Source organism: Coptis chinensis, chromosome 2 (genome assembly GCF_015680905.1).
Source record: "Coptis chinensis isolate HL-2020 chromosome 2, ASM1568090v1, whole genome shotgun sequence".
In the NCBI taxonomy this organism is placed as follows: Eukaryota; Viridiplantae; Streptophyta; class Magnoliopsida; order Ranunculales; family Ranunculaceae; genus Coptis; species Coptis chinensis.
Genome location: NC_141457.1, coordinates 64,191,648 through 64,217,200, shown reverse-complemented (window position 1 = coordinate 64,217,200; position 25,553 = coordinate 64,191,648).

Sequence of the window (25,553 nt, the reverse complement as noted above, 5' to 3'; positions counted from 1 at the left end):
ACGTCAAACAGGTCAGCTCCTCTTGCTGTACTTGTTACTCAGCTTATGCTTAATTTAGGGTTCCAGTAAGCTACTCATTTCATTCCAACAAGGTCTTTCAAGAATTTCGGAATTTTCGAGACTTGTGTTCTGGACCACTGGGACCTAGTAGCTAGAGATGACATTGAGCGTGATAACGTACCTCCTCCTCCCCCTTCACCACCCGACTATTTTAATGAGGCTACCATGCACCGAATCAACACTCCCATGGAAGCCTTGAGACACATGACCACTAGTATGCGCAGGATGTTTCTTCGTCAGGAAGAGATGATTACTTCCCAAAATGACTTCCAGCAAGAAATGCGCAATCGCCAAGGCCGTTTCCAGAGAATGATGTTGGCAAATCAACTTCAATTCCAAGATCAACTGCTACAGTCTATAGGCCATATTCCAGACCAGTCAGCTCAGCCAGAAGTTCGTCGTGGTCGACGACGTAGAAACCCTGGTTCATCTTCTGCTAACCCGGACGATTCCCAGTAGCTGTTTATTTCCCTTATGCATTGCATTTTTAGATTTCTTGTGATAAAAATATTATATATCGGTTGATTTCTCATAATTTTGTATCTCCAGACGGTTTGAATGAGAAATTATTTAAGTTATGCACTTATTGTAATTCCTACTATATTAGTTGTCCCTTGATGCATTGGGCCTACTCTCAAAGCCCAACGGTCAGAACCAAACGGACTGATTCTAACGGTCAGATGCCCAACGGTCAGAAATCAAGTTATAAATCCAACTCTCCTTTTCCACTTTCACTCATTCCCTTCTCTCCCTCTTCACAAATTCTTTTTCACAAATTCTCAGTTTTTTTAACATAATGAATCAAATAGAGCGATGGGAAAAGGAGCAACGCGAATGGGCTATCACAGTATTCGTGATAACAGTGTTTATCATTATTCTCTTGTCACTCATGCATAACATGATCCAGAACATCTAGATCTATATAACCGTCTCTTTTTCTGATTTTCATTTTGTATATTAGTATGGTGTGTTAAATAATTCTCACACATTTGTACGGGTTACGTATTAAATGGAGAAGTTCCGTATTAAATATTTGTGTATATTAGTTGTCTTTTCCTCTCTAAAAAAAATAAAAATAAAAATAATAAAAAATAAAAATAATAAAAAAATAATAATAAGTAAATAAATAAACAAACCATAACAAAGAAAGGCCATCCAAAACTCACCAAAATAATTAATTGATACATATGGTGTTCAGAGAAGATCGCGCACGCTACAAGGTACGCATAACACTTGTCACACATGCCGCCCGATTATTCTATCCATATTCTATTACTGAGTTATGATCATCATTTTTGAAATTACGTGTAAGTCTAACTACCCTGTGAAACTTTCCTCCGTATTTTCTAACATTGAACCATCTCATTAATTGTATTTGGATATCGACATGAAAAGACTTTCTTGTGGATCCCTTTATGATCTTTGTTCATAATCACATGGGTCATTAACTACACTTGGACTCCAGATTGGTACCGACTCATAGATTGGCTATAAATCTCTTCTTTTTCAACCATTCTTATTCAAACAATTTTCCCTATCATTCCCTCAGTAATACTACCAATGGATCAACCACGAAAAATAACGGCAGAGAAAGACTACCAGAAAACTTTCGAAGATGGCCGGTTTTCTCCTTATTTTGACACCGAAATCATACGTCGCGGATGGACGCCTCTTCTATATCATTCAGCAGCTGGTTATTCTCGAGAATTAGTTTTGATGTTCTACCAATTTAGCGGATCTGAAAATGGAAAATTCTACTTCAATGCCTATGGACAACGTTCGGAATTGACTAAGGAAATGATCTCCGACATACTTCAAATCCCAGTGAATACCCAGGGGTCCCATTTTCAAGAGTCATCATTTGATTCCGCCAAAACTTTACTACGAGCTACCGTATCTCATGACGAAGTCGGAAATACACATCACATTGTCCTTCAACGCTCTTTGAAACAGAATCAACATGTTGTGCTCCACTGGTTGGGACACAATGTGGTAGGTACATCACACCAATCAGAAGTCACAAAGCCTCAACTTCACCTACTTTGGATTTTGCAGACTCAAAGAGATGACTTTTGTCTAATCCAACACCTCTGGAACGTAATCACCAAGAAAACAAGAAGGTCAGCACCCCTACCCACTTTAGTAACGCAGATTATGATGCGTTGGGGTTATCCAGTAATTTCTCCAGAGACACCCCTTCAAAGAGCACAAATAAAAGTACTCCAAACAGATTACTCCGTTGGTTTTTGGACCCCTGATACTCTGATAGAGGAACAGAACGACCCAAGCTCAAATTCTAACCATTTATTTGATGAGAATGCCATGCTAAACATTATTAATCCCATGGAAGGCATTAAACTTCTTCATCAGGGTTTGAGGGAACTACACGCTCGTCAGAATATCATCATCACAACTCTTCAGGATTTCCAAGATCGTCAAGCAATGCATGATGTTAAACAGGAGGAGATCTTGGAATATCATTCTCAGTCCTTGCAAAATCACGCTCTCCTAATGGAAAATCAAACTGTACTCTCTGCCAGCCAAGGGGACATTCAGATGCAACTCGTTCAACAAATAGAAGAACTAAACGATGGGTGTACGATATATCGTCTCCAAGATCAACATAACAATCCATAATTTTCTACTATTACTAAGTCCATAAATAAATACTCATATATGTTATTACATTTTTTCGTCGTATTATGAATTTTGTCTTACTTTTGTGTCTTCTTTTGTATGAAATGCTTAATAGGATTGTCATCATTTGCGTTGTAACTAATATAATTTAACATGTGCTTACAGGAGGGTCTATTCTCTTACATACTCATTTATCCATCCAGTTTGCCTTTGTCGTTACCTATTTCTCTACTTTATCCACTATGGCATCTTCCTCAATTGCATCTTCATCAAACATGGTACCTCCCAAACTCATTCCTGAGCAATCCTTTCAGTCTATGATGGATTCCAATACCTATGGTCATCTCTTCCGTGACTACATTACAAACATCGGAAGGTCTTCCCTAATTCTTCAACCTAACCAAACTTATTCTCCGAGTTTGGCTGCATACTTTTATACTAATATGGAAGACACACCAGCATTTAACCATGCACATGGTTTCTACTTAGACGAGTTCACAATCCAAGTTGGTGACACACCTCATATCTTTTCTGAACAACAACTTGCACTAACTTTGGATCTTCCATATCACGATCCTGTTGCATTATGGCATTACATCTATCATAATTCTTACCGTGCCTTTCAGTGGCAAGCGTTTCGTGAAACTTACGGTGATGGTCTTGAGATTAAACGAGAAGGAAATGGCCATGTGGCATGGCGTGACGTCACCATTCCCTTGGCAAGCATGACCATGAACATGGGGACTGCGATGTTATTTGTACTCCTGAACATTATGGGAGATTGGCATTTTTCTACTGCCAATGAGGCTGCTTGCGTTGTATTCGGTGCCCTAGCTCAAGGTCATACATTATTTAACATCATAGGTTGTGTTATCTCCAACCTAAAATGAGCTCGCACTTTTCAGGATCAGTATATACTCTTACCGGTCACCGCTTGCCGAATCATGAAGACACATTTCCCACAATTTGCAGCTACTTTTCATGACTGGGTCAAGGTAGATTCTATGTGCCCAAAGAAACGTAATCATTCGCTCATTGAGGTTTAGGCAATGGAAGCGCCCCTTTCGGTACACGAGGCATGTTCGTTGTTACCGAAGGATGAAACTATGAAGACACATTTAAGGAAAGCCGAAACGAAGAATGGGCAGAAATTTGGCAGACTAATATCTTTTGGCGATGCTAAGGAAATGCATTTCCTTCAAGAGGACATTTAACTTCACATCCTGGCGGATGGTAAACTTGAGTTTGCCATTGTACATATATCTAGCTAAACCTTATGTTTGGTGTGCTATTGTTTTTCATGTTTCAGTATGCTATTGTTTTTTTATTTAGGTGTGCTATGTTTAGTGTGCTATTGAACATTTTCTTGTTCTTTTCGAATAATATATTATGTTCTCCAACCTTTCTGTTCCAGCAATCTAGCCCTAATTTTGCTCATGGTTCTCAGGTACTTTCTCTCTTTAATTATTGATACTTCGAGGACTAAGCATCATTCAATTGGGGGTGCTTTAACCCTATAGCAAATATTAGGCAAATTGTAACCTATATATAGTTTTTATTTCATGTTAATAATTGTACTTAGTGACAAAGTCTTGTTTCCTTTTCAATGATGAAAATTGTCTAGAAATCTCACATTAGTATCCGAATTAGGATTTGTTTTTTAAGAAACTTAAGATAATATGTATACAATAGTTTATACATCTTTTCATGAACATTCATGTACTGAGTATCATTGATTGTACATAGCAGTAAGTTTCTGGAACCAACGGTTAGTTACTTAAACTATAAATCCTCTGAGAATCTAACCAAAAACCTTGACATGAGTGATTTGTGTGTGATGACACAGAGGAGTAGTTTTCCCGATTAGAGAAAATCACGATCTACTTACTTGATCACCACCAACCCTAAAGAGAATTTAGGCCACCTTTGGATCAACATAGCTAAAAAATTCTTACCTGTTACAAATTTTACCGCTAGTCACTCCACTGAACCTTTTATCAAACCTTTCACTTTCACCAAAAAAAAAAAAAAAAATCCTTACCCATCTATTAAACCAAATAAAAGAACCTACCTAAGAGATGAGTATGAGAAATATGATGAAATGTGGAAAGAATAAAGAGAAAGACTTGTCCCAAATAAAAGTCAGTTACTTGCTTCAGGAAAGAAAAATAGAATCATGTTCTTAAGCCAGTTAAAAAAAAAAAAAATCATTAGAGGCTTAAAAACAAGGTTGGAAAAACTCAGTTAGAAGAAGGAAAGAAAACAAAGATTTCTCTAGTGTAAATATATGAAGACCCTATTCTCTCATACTCGTAAATTTTAATTATCCATTTTCATTTTCTTGTACACTATCACCTAAGCCCCACAATACCTAATAAAGACATCTAGCTCAATTAGGAGTAGGGTGGTGTGATAATAAGTAGTAGACGTGATTGATCGACATCGGCTCCTCTAACTGTCATTGAGATGTGAGGAACGCGTGTGCCCACCGCATTAATCGGAGTTAACAAAACCTGAGTGGAAATTTTTTGAGTGAAATTGTGTTTTGACACATACCTGTGAAAACCCATTTAGGTACACTCTCCAAAGGATTCAGAAACAACCCTACTAGTACATTTCAATGAGAAGTTCACTGCATGCAAGATCATATGTAGATGTTTTAATTATTGAATACATATTAACTTGAGTTTCAAAGAAATCAATCCTCGTTCCCTGCTAAGGAGATGTATGGATATCTAAGATTAATTTAGGAAACGAGTTTCTATCACTGAGTCGTTGTAGTATAAATGAAGTTTGTGAGTATCTTCTCTAGAAAACTCTCACGAGGCTATAACTCGTCCACTAGGGAATTCCTAGTGGTTTAAGGCCTTGTTGCATATGGTCAATGCAACCGCACTCTGCGAAACGAGAATTAGTTAGGACTACACATTTTTGGCCACTTATCTGTTTTAATGTCTCTTCTTTGCTTGAGGACAAGCAAAGTGCTGTTTGGGGGTAGTGTGATAAGCACCCAAAAGTGTATTATGAAACCCCGTTGAGACATATAAATTTGGTTAACTATGTGTTTAATAATCATGAAATAAATATGTTTTCATACTTTTGCAGGTATTCGCAATAAACATGAAAATATGGTTTAAACCTGCAATAAAGCACGAGGAACGACATGTATATGAATTCCTCCAAATCTGCACAGAAGCATCAAACTTCCGAAGCTCCTACCTCTTGAACCAGGACTCCGAATGCGACAAGTGAGCTGCTCAGACAATCAAGGCGATGAACTCTACGCATAGGCGGAAGTTGTAAAATTGCCCAAAAGACCGGACCGCCATCGATGCACATAGGACCCACTATACGGGCCCGCAAGATTGGATGAGTCTTCAATCATGGAGCATGTCAAGACAAAATGACAAATTATTGGTGCAAAGTTGACACCTTGCATGTAATTAATTAGATTAGGTGTTAATAGTGAAAAAAAGGCAAGGTGTCACTTTGTTTTAATGTGGTGGATAAAAATGAAGTAAATGTGGTTTGATGTTTCACATGGGAGGAAATGAGATGTCTCTCAAATGAAGAAGAAAACAAAACAAGGGGGACACTCCATTTACTCCCTTGACTTATTTTCCTTACCTTGTATTATTTTAGTTCCTTAGCCATTTTTTAGTTTTAGTTTTAGTTTTTTAAGAAAAGCTTGTAATAGTTTTTAATGGAGGAAACCTTAGTTTTCTTCTAGAAAATAAAAAGCAAGTGAGTTTAATTGTTTTTTCTTCTTCTTCTTTCTCTCTCTTTTGTTCTTCTAGCTTGTAATTCATCATCCCAAGGATCATGAGCTAACTTCTCTTTTGGGGAGTTAATCCATCTCATGTGAGGGAGAATATTTGTGGTTGGCTTGGCAGGTTGTTAGGAAGAACAACTAGACCTACATCCTATCCCAAAATGATAGTTGGTGTAGTGTCTAGTTAGGAATCAAAGTAATGAGCTTAGAGATAAGTCATTGCTTGGTTCCACTTGCTAGCATGTATGAACTCTTTAATGAGCCATACATGTTAGAGATCAAGTTTTCTTCCATTAGGGCTTGTCTATGAGTCTAGGAAGAATCAAATGAACCTTTTCAAATCAACAACTAAATGTTATTTTCACATGAGGAGGATTAACTCTCCACCTTTTCTTTAGTAAATTGAATTTTGTATTAATTGCATGATTTCAAATCTTAATGTTTTTTCTTTAATGTTTGTATAGGAAAGAAACCTAGCATTAGTAGTAAACTTACTCACTAGTTCCCTAAGAGTAACAACCAATTTGTAGTTGTCCTAGACTTTAGGTTGGTTCGAATCCTTATTCCAACTTTACGAAACGAAGATCGTGAGTAAGGAACTTTGAGTTCGCTTTCGCATCAAATTAGAGAGTCAAATCTCTAACGTAGTAAAAAAAGCTAATATCATGCGTCGTAGCATCTCTATTCGGAACAAGCGCGTGGCTTCCATCTCATCCCGAAAGATCGCATCTTGGGCTTGGTGACGTTGGTGGATAGTCTCCATGTTAAACAAGATATCTTCCTGACCCCTTTCGAGCATTTCAACTCTTGTCTGAAGGTTCGTTTGTTTATTTCGAACTACAATCTGTCTAGCTCGGATATCTTCACAAATACCATAAACGCAACGCAAGCCAGTTTGCAACACTTGCATGCATTCTAAATTAGAACTACAACTATCTAATGCATCTTCATCCAGACATGTCATATCTTCCATTTCATCCTCCAACTCAACTACATTTTCTTCAGACAACGGCCAAGTCTCTTGGATGCAATCCGTATAAATACTTGCATTAGAATGCAATTTGATCTTAATAGGAGCAGATTTTGCGACATGACTCTAAAAGACGGCATGATCTTAGTGATCAATATCTTTGGAAGGGCAATGCTCTGTCCACTCCTCTAATCACATTTAAAATTAACTCGAGGATGCAGAAATTATACTTATTCGTTTGCAAAATCCAGTGAATGTGCAGACATTGCAGACCGATGTCGCTGACTTTTTCTTTCCTGAGGACGTTCCTACCAATCCACTGAGCTACAGTCAGTTGGTTGGTTCTCAGACTTGACTGGCGGACGTAATGAGAACTCGGATTGTATTCACCCTCCACGACAGTATCTTTCATCAAAGCAGGAACTCCAGTATATTGCGATTCCTGAATGCTGGCTTCAAGGTGGCGTTCCGGCATAATTCCTAACAGCTCAGCCAACAACTCTCGCGATACTTCCCTCCTTCTCCTCACAACCTTAACAAAAATTCGATCCCCCTCCACCTCTCTCTTCATATAGAATTGTTCTACCAAATCATAGTGGTAAAAATCCTCTGTTGAGTACCACAGTCTATTCCAATTTCTCCTAATCATCTCCTGCGTCGTAGAATAAAATGAAGCGGTCGGCAACAAATGCGTGCTCCGGCAAAATCCGACGTCTTAAAATAACCATGGGAAATATTGAAACAATCTACGGGTTTGTATAATGGAGTGTGGGGATGGAATTTAGACAACTTTACTAAAAAGAACCGATGGTGGTGGCGTCGATGCCAGCGCAGAGACTCAAATTTTAGATTTTTGGTGGTTTTTGAGTTTTAAAATTGTTGGGGTTGGTGGTGGTAATGGTTTGGAGAAGATTTCGGATTGATTTAAATGCTTGGCGTGGGTGTAGTTAGGTTTTCTTTTTTTTTTTTTTTTTTTTTTGTTAGGTTGAAAACTTTGTTAATGGCGGTGGTGGAATTAGAAATCGCGATACTGTTTGTTTTGGGAAGAAAGGGGGCGCACGTGCACGCGAGTTGAGCCCAAGCCCAAATCGAATTCCGAACTTTTTCGATATTTCGCGCAATTTCAAATTCAATTTGCCGCTTCGTTACTGGTCCGATTTTGGCGAATGAGTTATAGAAATTATCAGTAAAGAATTTCCAATCCAATGATCCATAAAACACTCAATTGTAACCATGGGTGACGTATAAGAAGGTGGAAAAATGCCTCAAAGTGCGTGTGTGACGTAAGTTATGCGAACGAAGGAAATCTAAGTTATTGATAACGTCAACCCGAATGAACTACGACTAACGGGCCTAAGCAACACAAATGGAAAGTTCGAGCAATCCGGATAGAAAGACCAACTGCCCACCCTCAAACAAATTTTTAAACACAAAATTTGTTTTAAACGTGGGTCGTTTAAAGTCAGATTCCCAAGACTTGTTGGATTGCTATTTCTATGATTTTAGATTTTTTTTTATAATAGTTTATTATAAGAAAAATGAAAAACAATAAATACATAATTCACCCATAGAGAAACATGACTCAAAAACCGAGAAAACATGCAAAAGTGGAAAACGTGAATTATGTGAAACGTGGACTTAGGATCCGGTACTTACAGCCACACACTCCAAAGGGAGGGCCCGGTTACCTGAATGGTGCACTTACCACTATATGGAAGTGAAAGGAAGTACACCAAATGACAAAGGTCAGTTCTCATAGACAGGGTCTTGTAAAAGGACTTCCTCTACATCAGGGGACAGAAGCTCGTGAAAATGTTTTAACCGTTGGCCATTGACTTGAAAGGTACTGTTGTCCTTGGGATTTACCAAGGTGATTGCCCCGTAAGGGGTGACTTCAGTAACCAGAAAAGGACCAGACCAACGGGTTTTTAGTTTCCCTTGGAAAATGTGTAGACGGGAGTTGTAAAGCAAGACCTTTTGACCGACCACAAACTCTTTGCTCAAGATTTGCTTATCATGAACACGTTTCATGTTAGCTTTATAATCCTTCGCGAGATCGTAAGAATTGCTACGGATTTCTTCAAGCTCATTCAATTGCAACTTGCGTTTGACACCCGCCTCATCAATATTGAAGTTAAGGCTTTTTATAGCCCACAGAGCACGGTGCTCTAATTCAACGGGCAAATGACAAGGTTTCCCAAATACAAGTCTAAAGGGAAACATACCTATAGGAGTTTTGAAAGTCGTCCTATACGCCCATAAGGCATCCGATAGACGCTTCGACCAGTCTTTCCTATCAGGATTTACAGATGTTTCTAAAATCTTTTTGATTTCCCTATTAGAAACTTCTACTTGTCCGCTAGTTTGTGGATGATAAGGAGTTGCTACCTTATGTGTAACTCCATACTTTTTCACTAGAGATGCAACAACTCTGTTGCAAAAATGTGTTCCACCATCACTAATGATGGCTTTAGGAATGCCAAAACGACAGAAAATATACTCCTTAATAAAAAATACAACTGTCTTATGGTCATTGCTACGGCAAGCCATGGCCTCTATCCATTTAGACACGTAGTCCACGGCAACTAGAATATAAATGAAACCGTGGGAAACAGGGAAGGGAACCATGAAATCAATGCCCCAAACGTCAAAAATTTCTACTATCATGATTGGATTTAATGGCATCATATTACGCTTCGTGATTCGCCCAAGTTGTTGGCAACGAATACACGTCTTGCAATGCACTTGGGCATCCTTAAAAAGGGTAGGCCAATAAAATCCACATTGAAGAACTTTAGCGGCTATTTTCATTCCACTAAAATGGCCACCATACTCTTTGTCATGGCAGAACGATAGAACTTCATTATATTCCCACTGGGGAATACAACGACGAATAATCTGATCCGCACAATACTTAAAAAGGTAGGGCTCATCCCAAAGAGTATAACTTAACTCGGCCAAGAACCGCTTACGTTCATTTCTTGACCAATCATAAGGAATAACATCAGCCGCTAAATAATTTACAATGTCCGCATACCATGGTGCTGAAAAATAGCATCTGATGCTCATCGGGGAAAAGAGTCCGGTATGGACTCGGAATCACTATTATCGCCGCTTTTGTAAGTCTAGATAAGTGGTCGGCAACTACGTTTTCTACCCCTCTTTTTGTCCTTTATTTCTAATGTGAACTCTTGCAGGAGAAGAATCCATCGGATTAATCTCTATTTTAGCATCCTTCTTTGCAAGAAGGTACCTATGGCTGCATGGTCCGTGTAAACTAAAGTTTTAGAACCAACCAAATAAGGACGAAACTTATCTAAAGCATAAATGACAGCTAAGAATTCTTTTTCAGTAGTTGTATAATTCCGTTGAGCATCGTTTAAGGTTTTACTAGCATAATAAATAACTGTGGACTTATTATCTAGTTTCTGTCCCAAGACAGCACCAACTGCATAATCACTTGCATCACACATGAGTTCGAAAGGTTTAGACCAATCGGGAGGTTATATAATTGGTGCAGAGGTTAGGGCGGCTTTTAAAGTTTCAAAAGCCTGCTTACAGTTAAAATTAAAATCAAAGATGACATCCTTTAAAAGCAGATTAGTTAAAGGCCTAGCTATTTTCGAGAAATCTTTAATAAAAAGCCTATAAAACGCATGGCCTAGAAAGGCTCTAATATCGCGGACGAGTCCGTGGTATAGGTAGAGTCGCTATCTTATCTAGTTTGGCCTTATCTACTTCGATGCCATCACTAGATACAATGTGACCTAGTACTATGCCCTTTTTCACCATGAAATGACACTTTCCCCAATTTAAAGCGAGGCTCTTTTCTTCACCGTGTCAAAACCTTAAACGGGTTTGACAAGCAATCTGTGAAGGAGTCTCCATAGATAGAAAAATCATCCATGAAAACTTCCATAAAAGCTCTACCATGTCACTAAATATATAAAGCATACACATTTGGAAGGTACGGGAGCATTACAAAGGCCAAAAGGCATTCGTTTATAGGCATACGTTCCAAAGGGACATGTGAAGGTAGTCTTTTCTTGGTCATCAATATCAATAATAATCTGAAAATAGCCGAGTAGCCATCCGAAAAAAATAAAAAGCATGACCAGCTAGGCGTTCGAAAGCATCCGATCTATAAAAGGTGAAGGAAAGTGATCTTTTCGTGTCATAGCATTTAAACGCGTCTGTAATCAATCTGATTCTCCATTTCATAGGACCTTGTGTGAAAACATAGTCACCCTTAGCGCGTTACGTACCATGGTAACCCCGATTTCTTAGGAACTACATGAATGGGACTTACCCATTCGCTATCGGAGATTGGTTATATGATACCGCGATCGAGTAATCGTAAGACTTCTTCCCTAACCACCTCTTTCATGGCAGGGGAGCGACACTGAGGTTCGCGAGAAGTCTTCGCGTTATCCTCCAAATGGATACGATGAGTGCAAACATTATGGTCAATTCCTTTAATGTCGGCTAGGGACCAACCAATCGCAGACCGATGTTCCCTAATCACCCTGATTAAACATGTCTCTTCATCCTTAGATAACAGAGAAGATATAATTACCGGATGACTACCATCCGGATCAAGTTGAATATATTTTAACTCCGGGGGAAGAGGTTTAAGCACCGGGGTGGAAGGAATGTCAATAGATGTTTCATCAGGGTCCTCATCTTGCGTAATGAATACTTGCTTAGGTAGCAAGTCTTCATACTCAGTATATGGAGCAACCGAAGAGTATACAATTGGTGTGGACTCAAGGATGGTGTTGACTTCCTCTAAGTAGGAGTCATTTACAAAATCTGAAGTTCCAAAAGAAAGGAATTTATACATATGGTTTTTGGAAAACGTGTTGTTAAAATAATCATGAGCTAAGCTCTCGATCATGCTAACCTCCCCATCTATAGACAATTCTGGTAACTGTTTCATCATTTTAAAAACATTTACCTCAACAGAAAGATGGTCAAAAGATAAGGACATCTTACCATCGCGGCAATTTATAAGCGCGTTGGCAGTTGCCAAGAAGGGACGCCCTAAGATGATCGGTACAGAGTCGTTAGCGACTTTTGTATCGAGGATAACAAAATCTGCAGGATAGTAGAAATCCTGAACCTTAACAAGCACGTTTTCCACTACACCCTTAGGATACTTTATAGACATGCCCGCTAACTGCAACGTCATTTTTGTAGGTTGCATTTCCTGTAGACCTATTTGTTTATACAAATAAAACGGGAGTAAGTTAACACTCGCCCCTAGGTCTAATAAAGCGGTCGTCGTGTGGGAATCTCCTAAGGTGCATTTTACAATAGGACGACCAGGGTCCTTGTACTTAACAATTCCATTATTTTCTGATAAAGTTGGAAACTGTTCAGTTAGAAAGGCGTCTTTAGGTATGTTGGTCTTACGCCTAGTAGTGCACAACTCCTTAAGAAACTTAGCGTGGTTAGGTAGCTTTTTAATAGCTTCGAGAAAAGGAAGGTTTATCGTTAGATTTTTGAAAACGTTCCTAATCTCCTCAAAGTTTGTATCCCTGGTTAGCATGGCTAATTTCGGGGAAGCGGTGGTTTTCTCTATATTTAGCGTATGGCTCAATTTGGATGTCTAACCTTGGGTATCTGTTTCTTAGGTTGTGGTTTAACCGGTACCTCTACGGTGGTAGGCTATTAGGTTTCTATTTCGGTATCTAGTTAGATATCCGATTAAGTAAGAATCGATGGGGTAACTATAGGCATAGTTACTTTGTTATCAACCACTTTATCGAGCGGAGAGTGGTGATGGCATTTAGCTCACCTACGGTTATAGTTTCCGTACTAGTATTACCGTTTACCTCAAAGGCTGTGTTTGCTGTTTTAGGGTTTGGTATCGCTTGGCCTGGAAACACGCCTATTGGTTAGGCTTTCTCTTGGGCTAACTGGTGTATGCCCTGATTTATGGATTGTAAGATCTGTTGGTTCGATTGAGTCATTGATTGGAAAAGTTGTTGGGTAACCTGTATAAAGGCGTCGATACGATCCGGTTATGTTGGTGTAGTAGTCACAGGTGGTGCGACTGGAACTATCTCACGTTGATTATTTATGGGCGGGTTGTGATAGTTATTATTGTTAACCGGAACGATACCTCTATTGGTATTATAACTATTATAATTACCCTGACCTTATGCTTGACCTTGTCGTGGTTGCGCTTGGTTGTTATAATTATTATAATTCCCCTGACCTTGTCCTTGTCCTTGCCTAGGTGGAGCTTGGTTATAATTGTTTGCTTGCCTAACATTTTGGTTATTAAACCCTGGAGGTGTAACTTGTTGATTGTTTCGCCAACCTGAAGTTGGGATTTTGCCTCCATGGGGCATTGGAATAGGATAAGCTATTAATGGAGAAAACATTATCTTGCTCGATTGTTGTTGTTCATAGGCGAGAGGACAATAGGAGTCAGGGTGCTCAGGACTCAAACAGAAATTACATGGGTTGGAGTTGACATTCATGACGGGGATATGCTTTTGTTGAACAGAAATAGCCTCTACCTTTTTAGTTAGAGATTCGATTAAATTTTTAAGTTCTGGATCGGGTTTCATCTCAAACATACCGGCCTTAAATCGTTGAAGAAGAACTAGCGAGGCGGGGGATATCATCACTACCCCCAATTATTATTAAGCCCTCGAGGCTCCTTTACTTTGGAAACTACCCCATTCATTATGTCAAGGACTTCTTTATGGTGGTGTAGAAGTCCTTTGAAAAGGCCGCGAACTAACGTGTCTTTCGCTAAGTTATGATGTGGACACTCTATAAGGAGATCGGTGAAAGCGATTCCAAGCCTCTGAAAATGATTCATGAGGATTTTGTCGAAAAGAAATGAATCTTGGAAAGCATCTCATCCGTCTTTAGGGGTAGGTAAAAATGTTCCATAAACAATTTGAACAAGTTTAGCCCACGAGTCCACGAGAATTAGGTGCTTGGCGGGTTAACCAAAAGACGCCTTATCGGCTAAGGTGAAGGGAAATACCCTCAGTTTAATTTGTTTCGCACCAACCGTAGGATGGTGGAATGTTGTAAGGACTTGTTCAATCCTACGCATGTGCTGATAAGGTTTTTCATGGTCTAAACCATGAAAAACGGGTAACAAATTAAATATGTTTGGGGGGATTCGAAAATCCCCCATGCAAGATTTAGGGCAATCGCTCAAGGCTTTGTAAAAGTCGGAGAGAGGAGTCTCTCTTTCTTCAGCCATTATGTCAGGTGTGGTGTGTGGAATAGTAGCTAGAGGTGTAGTGATTGGTATACTAGATAGACGTGTTTGTTGACGTTGACCGTTAATTACGTTCGGTGTTTTTCTCCGACCAGACCTCAATCTCATGCAAGGGTAAGTCTAAACACGACTACTCTCCAAACAATCTTGATATAGTAGTATAAACCTCTAACTGGAGATGCAAGGTGTGGAAGAAAAGAGTACCTGAATGCCTCCTTGCTTCGCTTACGAATAGCGTCTTGTTTCTGGCGTGCTTTCGGTGTGTATAACAAGTTAGAACACTGAAAACTTGAAGAAATGGAAAGTTTGAAACAAACACGAGGAAATCGGGCAATTTTTCAGCGGAAGCGCTCTGTTTGAAGCCTTGAGTTTTTGCGGGGACAACTTCGGAGTTCCGGTCTTTGGGCACAAGTGGCGCTCGTTTTGGGCGCAAGTGCGCTCAGGACTTGTCCGATGTCCAGTGTTTTGAGCAGTGGCGCTCTGTTTGAAGCGCAAAGTGCACCGCGTGTATTTTCGCGAGGAAAAATTTAAGTTTGAAACGGACAACCACAGTATGAATCAAACAAGGGTGGGTGGGTTTAATGGGACTTAAAAATGACTAATTATACTATGAAACCAATGCTAAAGGGAACTAAGATGGCAGCGGTGCCATTTGACAATCGTAAAATGAATAGTTTTACTAATGAATAAAGCGATGAAACTCTAAACAAAAGTAAAACTAAAACTGCTTTGTTACTAAATTTATCAAATATATTTTTACTCTCAATCCTATTGAGATATAGGGGAGTAGATGATTCGTTCCACTCCTAGTTCTTTAGCATGTGATGGTTTCGTGTCAACTAATCAGTCCAAAGTCTAATGAGAGATTTACGAGGGGAATTCTATACTACGAGGTGAATTCAATTAACAAGTTACGAATAACGAAATGATAGAATGCTAAGGGTTTGAATCTAGATAAAGAATTAAAGGGAATTGAATCCACATTAACTCGACTTAATCAACTAACAAAGACTCGTCGTGATCCAAATTGAATGCTTCGCATATCAAAATAGTAATTCTAATCCCTAATTATACATGGCATCTCTACCAATCAATAACTAACATGTGAGGTCGTCCACCCATTCTAATGGCGAATCAACGACCTTCTAGAGTGGAATAAACTCTCACGACGATTTCTAAGTTAACAAGGATCAAGCTTCATCAAGGCTTCTTCAACCCCCTCTAATGGAGGTTTAGCCTTGAGTCATAATACTATCATTTCCCATTGAATTAAAACTAGACATCATATAAAACTTCTATCTTATGCAATTTTACTAAACAATAATTGAAATCTCAGGTAATAAATAGGAAATGAATAACAAGTAATAAAGGAATTTAGATCTAAACAATTGTAAATGACAAAAATCAAAATGAACAAGAATCTACTATTTTATTTATCTAATCAAGCAATAACAATATTTTCAAGGTTTAATCTAAAACAAGGAATGAAATGAAACTAAACTTAATTAAAAACAATTAAAACTAGATCTAGAATTATCTATATTTTAGGTCTAATTAGCTACCCTTTACAAAGAGCTAAACTTTTGTTTTTATATGCTTCAGATCCAAAAATCGTGTATGGGCTTGGAGCCATGTTTTGGGCTGGAAAATCGGGCCCAAAACCTAATTTTTTCTGTCCGAAAAGGGCTATTCAACTGGATTTAGCTTCAATAGACTTTTCGTCCACTTTTGCTCCTCTGATTTGGCCAAGGCTTAGACCATTGGAAAGCTCTTTCCGAGCCGGTCGTTTTGGCATAAGGTAGGCCCAATTCCGAGGTCTGAGTCCAAAGATATGGTCTTCGGAAGTTCTGCCGACTTGTGCATTGTTTCTGCCCGTATTGACTTTTCAGCTTTTGACCGGGATTTACGAAGGCTTTGTCTCCTTGAATCTTGGCCTTTATCACATAACTTCTTAGCAACCAATCCTTGCTCCTTTATCTCGCCAAAGTAGCATATTTCTGCACATAATTGACTTTACTGCCTGAAATACATAAAAACACGTAATCAGTGTTAACTCTTATTTATTACTCACATAATTGGTCTAAAAGTATGATTGTTAAGGGGTTAAAACTACAGTTTTGGGCTCTTATCAAAGATGCCATGGTGGATGAAGTAAAGAAATGGGCAATGAGAAAGGCAACTGGATGGATAAATGAGTATGGAAGAAAATAAATCCTCCTGTATTGAAAATCACATGTTAAAATTAGTTAGTCACAACGTAAATAATTCTAGCAACCATTTCGTACAAAAGAAGACACAACGATAGGAACAAATTAATAATACGGCGAAAAACGTAATAATATATACGATTATTTATTTATTCACTTAGTATCATTATTCCATTTTTTTATTCAATAAGAAAATCATGGATTATTATGAAGCTATTGGAGACGCATATCGTGCACCACAGTGTTTAGTTCTTCAATTTGTTGTCTGAGCTGCATCTGAATGTCCCCTTGGCTGGCAGAGAGTGTAGTTTGATTCTCCATTAGGAGAGCGTGATTTTGCAAGGACTGAGAATGATTTTCCAAGATTTCCTCCTGTTCAACATCATGCATTGCTTGACGTTCTTGGAATTCCTTAAGAGTTGTAATGATGATATTCTGACGAGCGTATAGTTCCCGCATGCCGTGATGAAGAAATTGAATGCCTTCCATGGGATTAAAAAGAATTAGCATGGCATTTTCATCAAAGAAATGGTCAGGGTTTGAGCTTGGGTCGTTCTGTTCATCTGTCAGAGTATCAGGAGTCCAAAAACCAATGGAGTAGTCTGTTTGGAGTACACTAATATGTGCTCTTTGAAGTGGTGTTTCTGGAGAAATTACTGGATAACCCCAATGCATCATAATTTGCGTGACTAAAGTAGGTAGAGGTAGAGGTGCTGACTTTCTTATTTTCCTTGGTGATCACGTTCTAGAGGTGTTAGATTAGACAAAAATCATCCCTTTGAGTTTGCAAAACCCAAAGAAGGTGAAGTTGAGACTTTGTGACTTCTGATTGGTGATATCTACCTATCACATTGTGTCCCAACCAGTGGAACACAACTCGTTGATTCTGTTTCAAAGAGCGTTGAAGAACAACGTGATGTCTATTTTCCACTTCGCCATGAGATACAGTAGCTCTTAGTAAAGTTTTGACGGAATCAAATGATGACTCTGGAAAAAGGAACTCCTGGGAATTCATTGGGATCTGAAGTATGTCGGAGATAATTTCCCTAGTCAATTCCAATCATCTCCATAAGCATCGAAGTAGAATTTTCCATTTTCAGGTCCTATAAATTGGTAGAACATCAAAACCAATTCTCAGGAATAACCAGCTGCTGAATGATATAGAAGAGGCGTCCATCCCCGATGTACAATTTCGGTGTCAAAATAAGGAGAAAACCAGCCATCTTCAAAAACTTTTAGGTAGTCTTTCTCAGACATTATTTTTCTTGGTTGATCCATTTGGTACTATTACGGAGGGAAGGATAGTGAAAATTGTTTGAAATGAGAATGGCTGAAAAGAAGAGATTTATAGCCAATCTATGAGTCTGTACCAATCTGGATTCCAAGTGTAGTTAATGACCCATGTGATTATGAACAGCAACAATGGGGATCCATAGTAAGTCTTGTCATGTCAGATTTCCAAAAACAATTAATGAGATGTTTCAATGTTAGAAAATACAGAGGAAAGTTTCACAGGGTAGTTAGACTTACACGTAATTTCATAAATGATGATCAGACCTCAGTAATAGCATATGGATAGAATAATTGAGCTGCATATGTGACAAGTGTTATGCGTACCTTGTAGCGTGCGCAATCTTCTCTGAACACCATGAGTATTGATTTAATTATTTTAGTGAGTTTTGGATGATGTTTTCTTTGTTATGGTTTGTTTTATTATTATTATTTTTGTTATTATTATTATTATTATTAATATTATTATTATTATTATTATTATTATTTTTAGAGTAAATGACAAGTAATATACACAAATATTTAATACGAAACTTCTCCATTTAATACGTAACCCGTACAAATGTGTGAGGATTATTTAACACACCATACTAATATACAAAAGGACAGACGGAAAGAGAGATGTCGGTTACATAGATCTAGATGTTCTGGATCATGTTATACATGAGTGACAACAGAACAATGATAAACACTGTTATCACGAATACTGTGATAGCCCATTCGCGTTGCTCCTTTTCCCATCGCTCGATTGGATTCATTATGTTCAAGAAAATGAGAATTTGTGAAGAGGAATTTGTGAAGAGTGAGAGAAGTGGATGAGTGAAAGTGAAAAATGAGAGTTGTATTTATAATTAGAATTCTGACCGTTAGGCATCTGACCGTTTGGATCAGTCAGTTGGGTTCTGACCGTTGGGTTTTGAGAGTAGGACCAATGCATCAAGGAACAAACTAATATATTAAGAAGTACAATAATTGCATAACATAAATAATTTCTCATTCAAACCGTCTGGAGATACAAAATTATGAGAAATCAAACGATATATAATTTTTTATCACTAGAAAAATAAAAATGCAATGCATAAGGGAAATAAATGACATAGTCATTTCTAAGCCAATGGAAATAAACAGCTACTGGGAATCCTCAGGGTTAGCAGAAGATGAACCAGGGTTTCTACTTAAATCGGTTCTGATGAATTCTGGCGAAATGACCGGTGCGGAATGTGGCTCAAAGATCAGTGCTTGATTGATCTTGGAATTGCTGCTGATTTGCCATCATCATTCTCTGGAAACGGCCTTGGTGATTGCGCATTTCTTGCTGGAAGTCATTTTGGGAAGTAAGCATCTCTTCCTGACGAAGAAACATCCTGCGCATGTTGGTATTCATGTGTCTTAAAGCTTCCATGGGAGTCTTTGATTCGGCGCATGATATCCTCATTAAAACAGTTGGGTGGTGAAGGAAGAGGAGGAGGTACGTTATCATGCTCAATATCATCTCTAGCTACTGGGTCCCAGTGGTCCAGAACACAAGTCTCGAAAATTCCAAAATTCTCGAAAGACCTTGTTAGAATGAAAGGAGTAGCAGACTGAGATCCTAAGTTAAGCATAAGCTGAGTAACAAGTACAGCAAGAGGAGCTGACCTGTTTGACGTAGTCATAAGAACATGGCCCAGGAAATGGACCATACAGAAAGTATTCTTCTTCTCTTAGAGGATCCACAGTAGGTGCAAGAATGTCTTGTTCATGTCAGACGTCTTTGAAGTTCCAATAACGTTGTAAGCCAGCCATTGAGTGAAGGCTAGTTGGTTTCGTCTGAGTGAGTGCTGGTACACGCAGTTCGAGCCATTATTGTACTCTCCCTCGAGAAGTGTGTCAAACATTAAGTCCATCGTAGTCGGATACTCTGATAACAACAAGGTCGGACCATCTGAGTTTATCGGAATCTATGTTGTATTCGATATTAACTCCAGCGTGAGTTCACGTTCCAACCCATCCGCCGTAATCCAAAATTCATCACCCCGGAAACCACCATTGTTGTAAAACTTTAAAACCAAATCTTTCGAGTAATTATCCGGCACCTTGTGCAATAGATACTCCCACTCCCTATTTGCAATTTTTTTATCGAAAAAGGGATGAAATATGCCCAAATCGAATAGATTTTTGAAATTCCTCTCAACTGTGATTCGTCTTCGTGCTGCCATAGAGGGGTCTAGATGATTTTCAGAGGGTGGAAATTGCTCGGAGTGTTGGAGGAGATGGTGCTGGAGCAAGGGGGTTTGAATTGGTGGAGTTGTCCCAGCGTCTTATTTGGTGAAAATCGGGCACAGGAAGCCGCGTCTTGCTTGAAGTTGAGTGGGAAGGGACCAAGATCCGGATTTGGGGGGGGGGGGGGGAAGAAAAGTGAGGGGTTGACGCGTGATGTGGCCCGCGGGTTGTGTTTTGTGACCGGATCCGTGATTTTGGATCAAGTCCAATTTTTTGGCCCAAGCCCAAATGATTTCCAGAAATTCCCCTTATGTATCGAAATGTTCTGAAATTTCAAACGTAGAATTTCGATTCGTTTTAACTCCAAATTGAACGAATGAGATATCAAAACGACCGGCATTAAAAATGCCATCTACTGGAATATGACATAATCACATTCAAACCTTTTTTTTTTTTTTATTATTTGGGGGGTTTGAATCTTGTAAAAACAGAACGCAAACCCCCACTTTTCTTTTCTTTTTTCTTTTTTTCTTTTTTTTTAAAGGAAGTTTATTTATTTACAAATTATATATACAAATATACAAGGGGAGATGAACATGTTAACAACACCGGATTTCAAGAAGAAAATCATTACTGTAAAATCAGGCAACTGTCATGTCAGCTCTGGGATGAACCCAATCCAGCCAGACTGTGGCTTAACCTTTATGTTTTGGGGGCCTAGGGTTCAGGACGGTACCATCCCTGACCAATGTGCAATGGTCTAATAATAATATTACCCTTAGTACATATGGTATAGCCTCAAACCGCCTCGAACTGTCATCAAATAGAAAACTATTCGGGGTTGGCCTGGTGAAATCCACTGCCCGTACGAACGGGGGACCATCCGATGTTGCATATCACGACTCTCTTTGTGCACAACACTTAGTGCAAAGGTGAAAATAAAAGGCACGAGTATAAACAAGTTGAGTCTTTTAACGTTAGATCCTCAAGACGAATGTGAGTCTTTTAACGTCAGATCCTCAAGACGAATCCCAACCTGTGGGAGCAACGGGACGACGATGAAGTTTATCCTGCTGAGCTGGTGTCAGACAATAATATACCTTATATCGGCTCATATCATATAGTAGATCAAGACCTAGACAGAAAGGTGTTTGACAATTCATACACCACCCCATCCTTTTCGCCCGTCGCTTTTTAGCAAAAGTACTATGACCATTACCTATTCAAGATGGGTGAGATTTACACCAAATGATGAGCTGAAGTTCACGAGGAAGAGAATAGAAAAGGGAAGAGAAAGAAGGAGTTGAAATTTTTGATACCCATTGTTTACCAGAACGCACGTTTGCTCGATTAACAAAAGACATTTATACTCAGTTCTGAAGTAGAGTTTTTGTGGACTAAGATTCCGGCACTTGCAACCACACACTCTAAGGATTTTTAGAAAAGAAATAGAAGAGGGCCCGGCTACCCTAATGGCATACTTTCCCTGTTTATATCACATGGAAAGAAGTACACCAGTGAATCTATTAGTCTGTGTAGACTGGATCTTTGAGAAGAGTCTCTTCGACATCTGGAGAGCGCAACTCATGATAATATTTTACGCATTGGCCATTTACTTGAAATTTGCTTTCATCATTTTCATTTTTCAAAGATATAGCCCCATAAGGGGTGACAACAGAGACAATGAAAGGACCAGACCATCGAGTTTTTAATTTTCCTGGAAAAATGTGTAATCTTGAGTTGTACAACAAAACTATTTGATCAACTTTGAAATCTTTTCTCAATATGTGCTTGTCATGCACTCTTTTCATGTTGGCTTTATAAGATTTCGAGAGATCATAGGCATCACTCCGAATTTCCTCGAGCTCATTTAACTGCAATTTTCTCTTTACGCCTGCCGCATTAGTATTATAATTGAGGCTTTTGATGGCCCATAGAGCACGATACTCAAGTTCAACCGGCAGGTGACAAGGTTTTCCAAAAACGAGGCGATAAGGAGACATCCCTATAGGTGTCTTAAAAGCTGTTCTGTATCCCCACAAGGCATCAGATAATCGTAGAGACCAGTCTTTTCTAGATGGATTAACAGTTTTTTCCAAAATGGATTTGATCTCTCTATTAGAGACTTCTACTTGGCCACTAGTTTGAGGATGATACGGAGTTGCCACTTTGTGTGTGACTCCATATTTCTTTACTAATGATTCAAAAAATTTATTACAGAATTGTTTTCCCCCATCACTAATAATAGCTTTTGGAATGCCAAATCAAGAGAAAATATTTTCTTTTACGAAAAAAACGACAGTTTTATGATCATTAGCACGACATGCCAATGCCTCAATCCATTTTGACATGTAGTCAACTGCTACCAGTATGTAAAGGAAACCATGAGAATTTGGAAAGGGACCCATGAAGTCGATGCCCCATACATCAAAGATTTCCACAATTAAAATGGGATTTAAGGGCATCATATTACGTTGAGTAATGCGCCCTAGTCGTCTGGCTGGCGGTTGCATGCTTTGCAATGCTCATGTGCATCTCTAAACAGTGTTGGCCAATAAAATCCACATTGTAGAACTTTGGCCGCTGTTTTCTTACCACTAAAATGACAACCACAAGATTGTTCATGGCAGAAGGATAACACCTCATTGTGTTCCCAGTCGGGAATGCAAAGACGGATTAGTTGGTCGGAACAATACTTGAAGAGGTAGGGATCATCCCAGAAATAAAATTTCACAGTGGATAAGAACTTTTTTCGGTCATTACGAGACCAAGATGAAGGGACTTCCTCGGTAACTAAGTAATTTTGGTATAGGAAGTGAAGCAATTTTTTCTATCTTAGCTTTGTCGACTTCGATTCTATCTTTTGAAATGATATGTCCTAAAACTATTCCTTTTTTAACCATGAAATGACATTTTTCCCAATTAAGAACAAGGTTTTTCTCTTCACAACGTGTAAAGGCCTTTTCAAGCTTTGATAGACAGCTATCGAAAGAATCTCCATATATTGAGAAGTCGTCCATGAATACTTCCATAAAACGTTCAACCATATCACTGAAAATGTGAAGCATGCAGCGTTGGAAAGTAGCAGGTGCATTGCAAAGGCCGAAAGGTATTCGTTTATATGCAAATGTACCAAAAGGACAGGTGAACGTAGTCTTTTCTTGATCAGCAGGATCTATGACTATCTGAAAATATCCTGAATAACCATCAAGAAAATAGTAATACGTATGACCGGCTAACCGTTGAAGCATCTGATCGATGGAAGGGCAGGGGAAAGTGTTCCTTACGAGTTACTGCATTAAGTTTGTGATAGTCAATGCATATTCGCCATTTCATTGGAATACGAGCGGAGATGCATTCATCTTTATCATTGCGCACAACTGTAATGCCAGATTTCTTTGGAACAACGTGTACTAGACTCACCCAAATACTATCGGATATAGGGTAAATAATACCTGCATCGAGTAATCTTAAAACTTCCTCCCGTACCATATCTTTCATGGTTGGGTTTAGACGACACTGCGGTTCACGTGACATCTTAGCATTTTCTTCAAGATGTATGCGATGGGTGCATACATTAGGGTCAATGTCCTTAATGTCATTGAGGGACCATCCAATAGTAGAACGGTGTTGTTGAATGACATCTATTAAATGGGACTCTTGATCATCAGTCAATTGAGATGATATAATAATTGGATGACTACCATCTGGATCAAGATGTACGTATTTTAATTCCGAAGGAAGAGGTTTTAAGTCAGGAGCGGGTAGAGTGGGTATTAAAGATTCTTAAGGAAAGTCATCGTCCATAGAGTAAACAGATTGATGTTCTTCCAATTTGCTAGACATCACGGTCGTAGGGTCAAATAATGGTATTGACTCTAATAATTCATTTACTTCTTGTGTATAATCATCGTCCCCAAATTCAGAATCGCTAAAGGAAAGAAATTGGTATACTTCATCTTCAGGAAAAATGTTTGTTAAATACTCTTGCACAATGCTATCAACCCTGTTCACCTCACCATCAATGTCAAGCTCTGGAATTTGTTTCATCATCTTGAACACATTTACCTCGACCGAAAGATTTCCGAAGGACATGGTCATGGAACCATCCCTACAGTTAATAAGAGCATTAGAAGTTGCTAGGAACGGACGTCCTAAGATGATAGGAATGGAATCACATGCAACTTCAGTATCCAAAATAACAAAGTCGACAAGATAGAAAAAGTCTTGGACTTTTACAAGGACATTTTCCACAATTCCTTTTGGATACTTAATGGAACGATCGGCTAATTGTAAAGTCATGGTGGTGGGTTTCAGCTCATGAAGACCTAGTTGCTTAAATAAGTAATATGGAAGTAAGTTCACACTAGCTCCTAGGTCTAGTAGTGCAGTAGCCGTATATTTGTCACCTAAGGTGCATGGAACCGTTGGTCTACCAGGGTCCTTCTATTTGACTATACCATTGTGTTCGGTGATGGATGGAAATTGTTCGGTGAGGAACATTAGTTCTCCTTTTTGTGGTGCACATATCTTTCAAAAATTTTGCATGTTTTGGTAATAGCTTTAAGGCGACGAGAAAAGGTAAGTTGATTGTCAAATTCTAAAAAGTCTCTCGAATTTTAGCAAAATTCTCATCAGGTTTATTCTTTGCCAAGCGTGCAGGAAACGGTGCCTTAGGGCGGAATTTGGCAAAGGGGTTCGCTTGCTTGTTTCCTAAATTATGAGATGTTGACTTTGTTGTATTTAGTGAATCCTCCGTAGGTTCATTATTGGAAATAGATTCATTTGAACCGTCGGATTCCTTTGGTTGATCATCTGTTATACGTATTTGATTGTCTACAGTTTTTCCAGATCGAAGAGTAGTGATTGCGTGCACCTCACCTTGGGTGGGAGTACTTGTACCAGGTGCATTGGTGAGTTCAAAGGCAGTGTTTGCTGGCTTAGGGTTTGGAACTGCTTGTCCAGGAAATACGCCTTTCTGACTCTTTTCTTGCGCCAATTGTTGAAGTGATTGTTGGTTCATGTAAGATAAGAAAGTCTCACTTGTCATATCCGTAACGAGTGGCGCAGGTTGTGCAATAGGTACTAGATCACGATTATTGCTGAAAAGTTGTTGATTATAGTTGGGATTTGGATTGGCTGGAATAAGGCCACGGTTGGTTT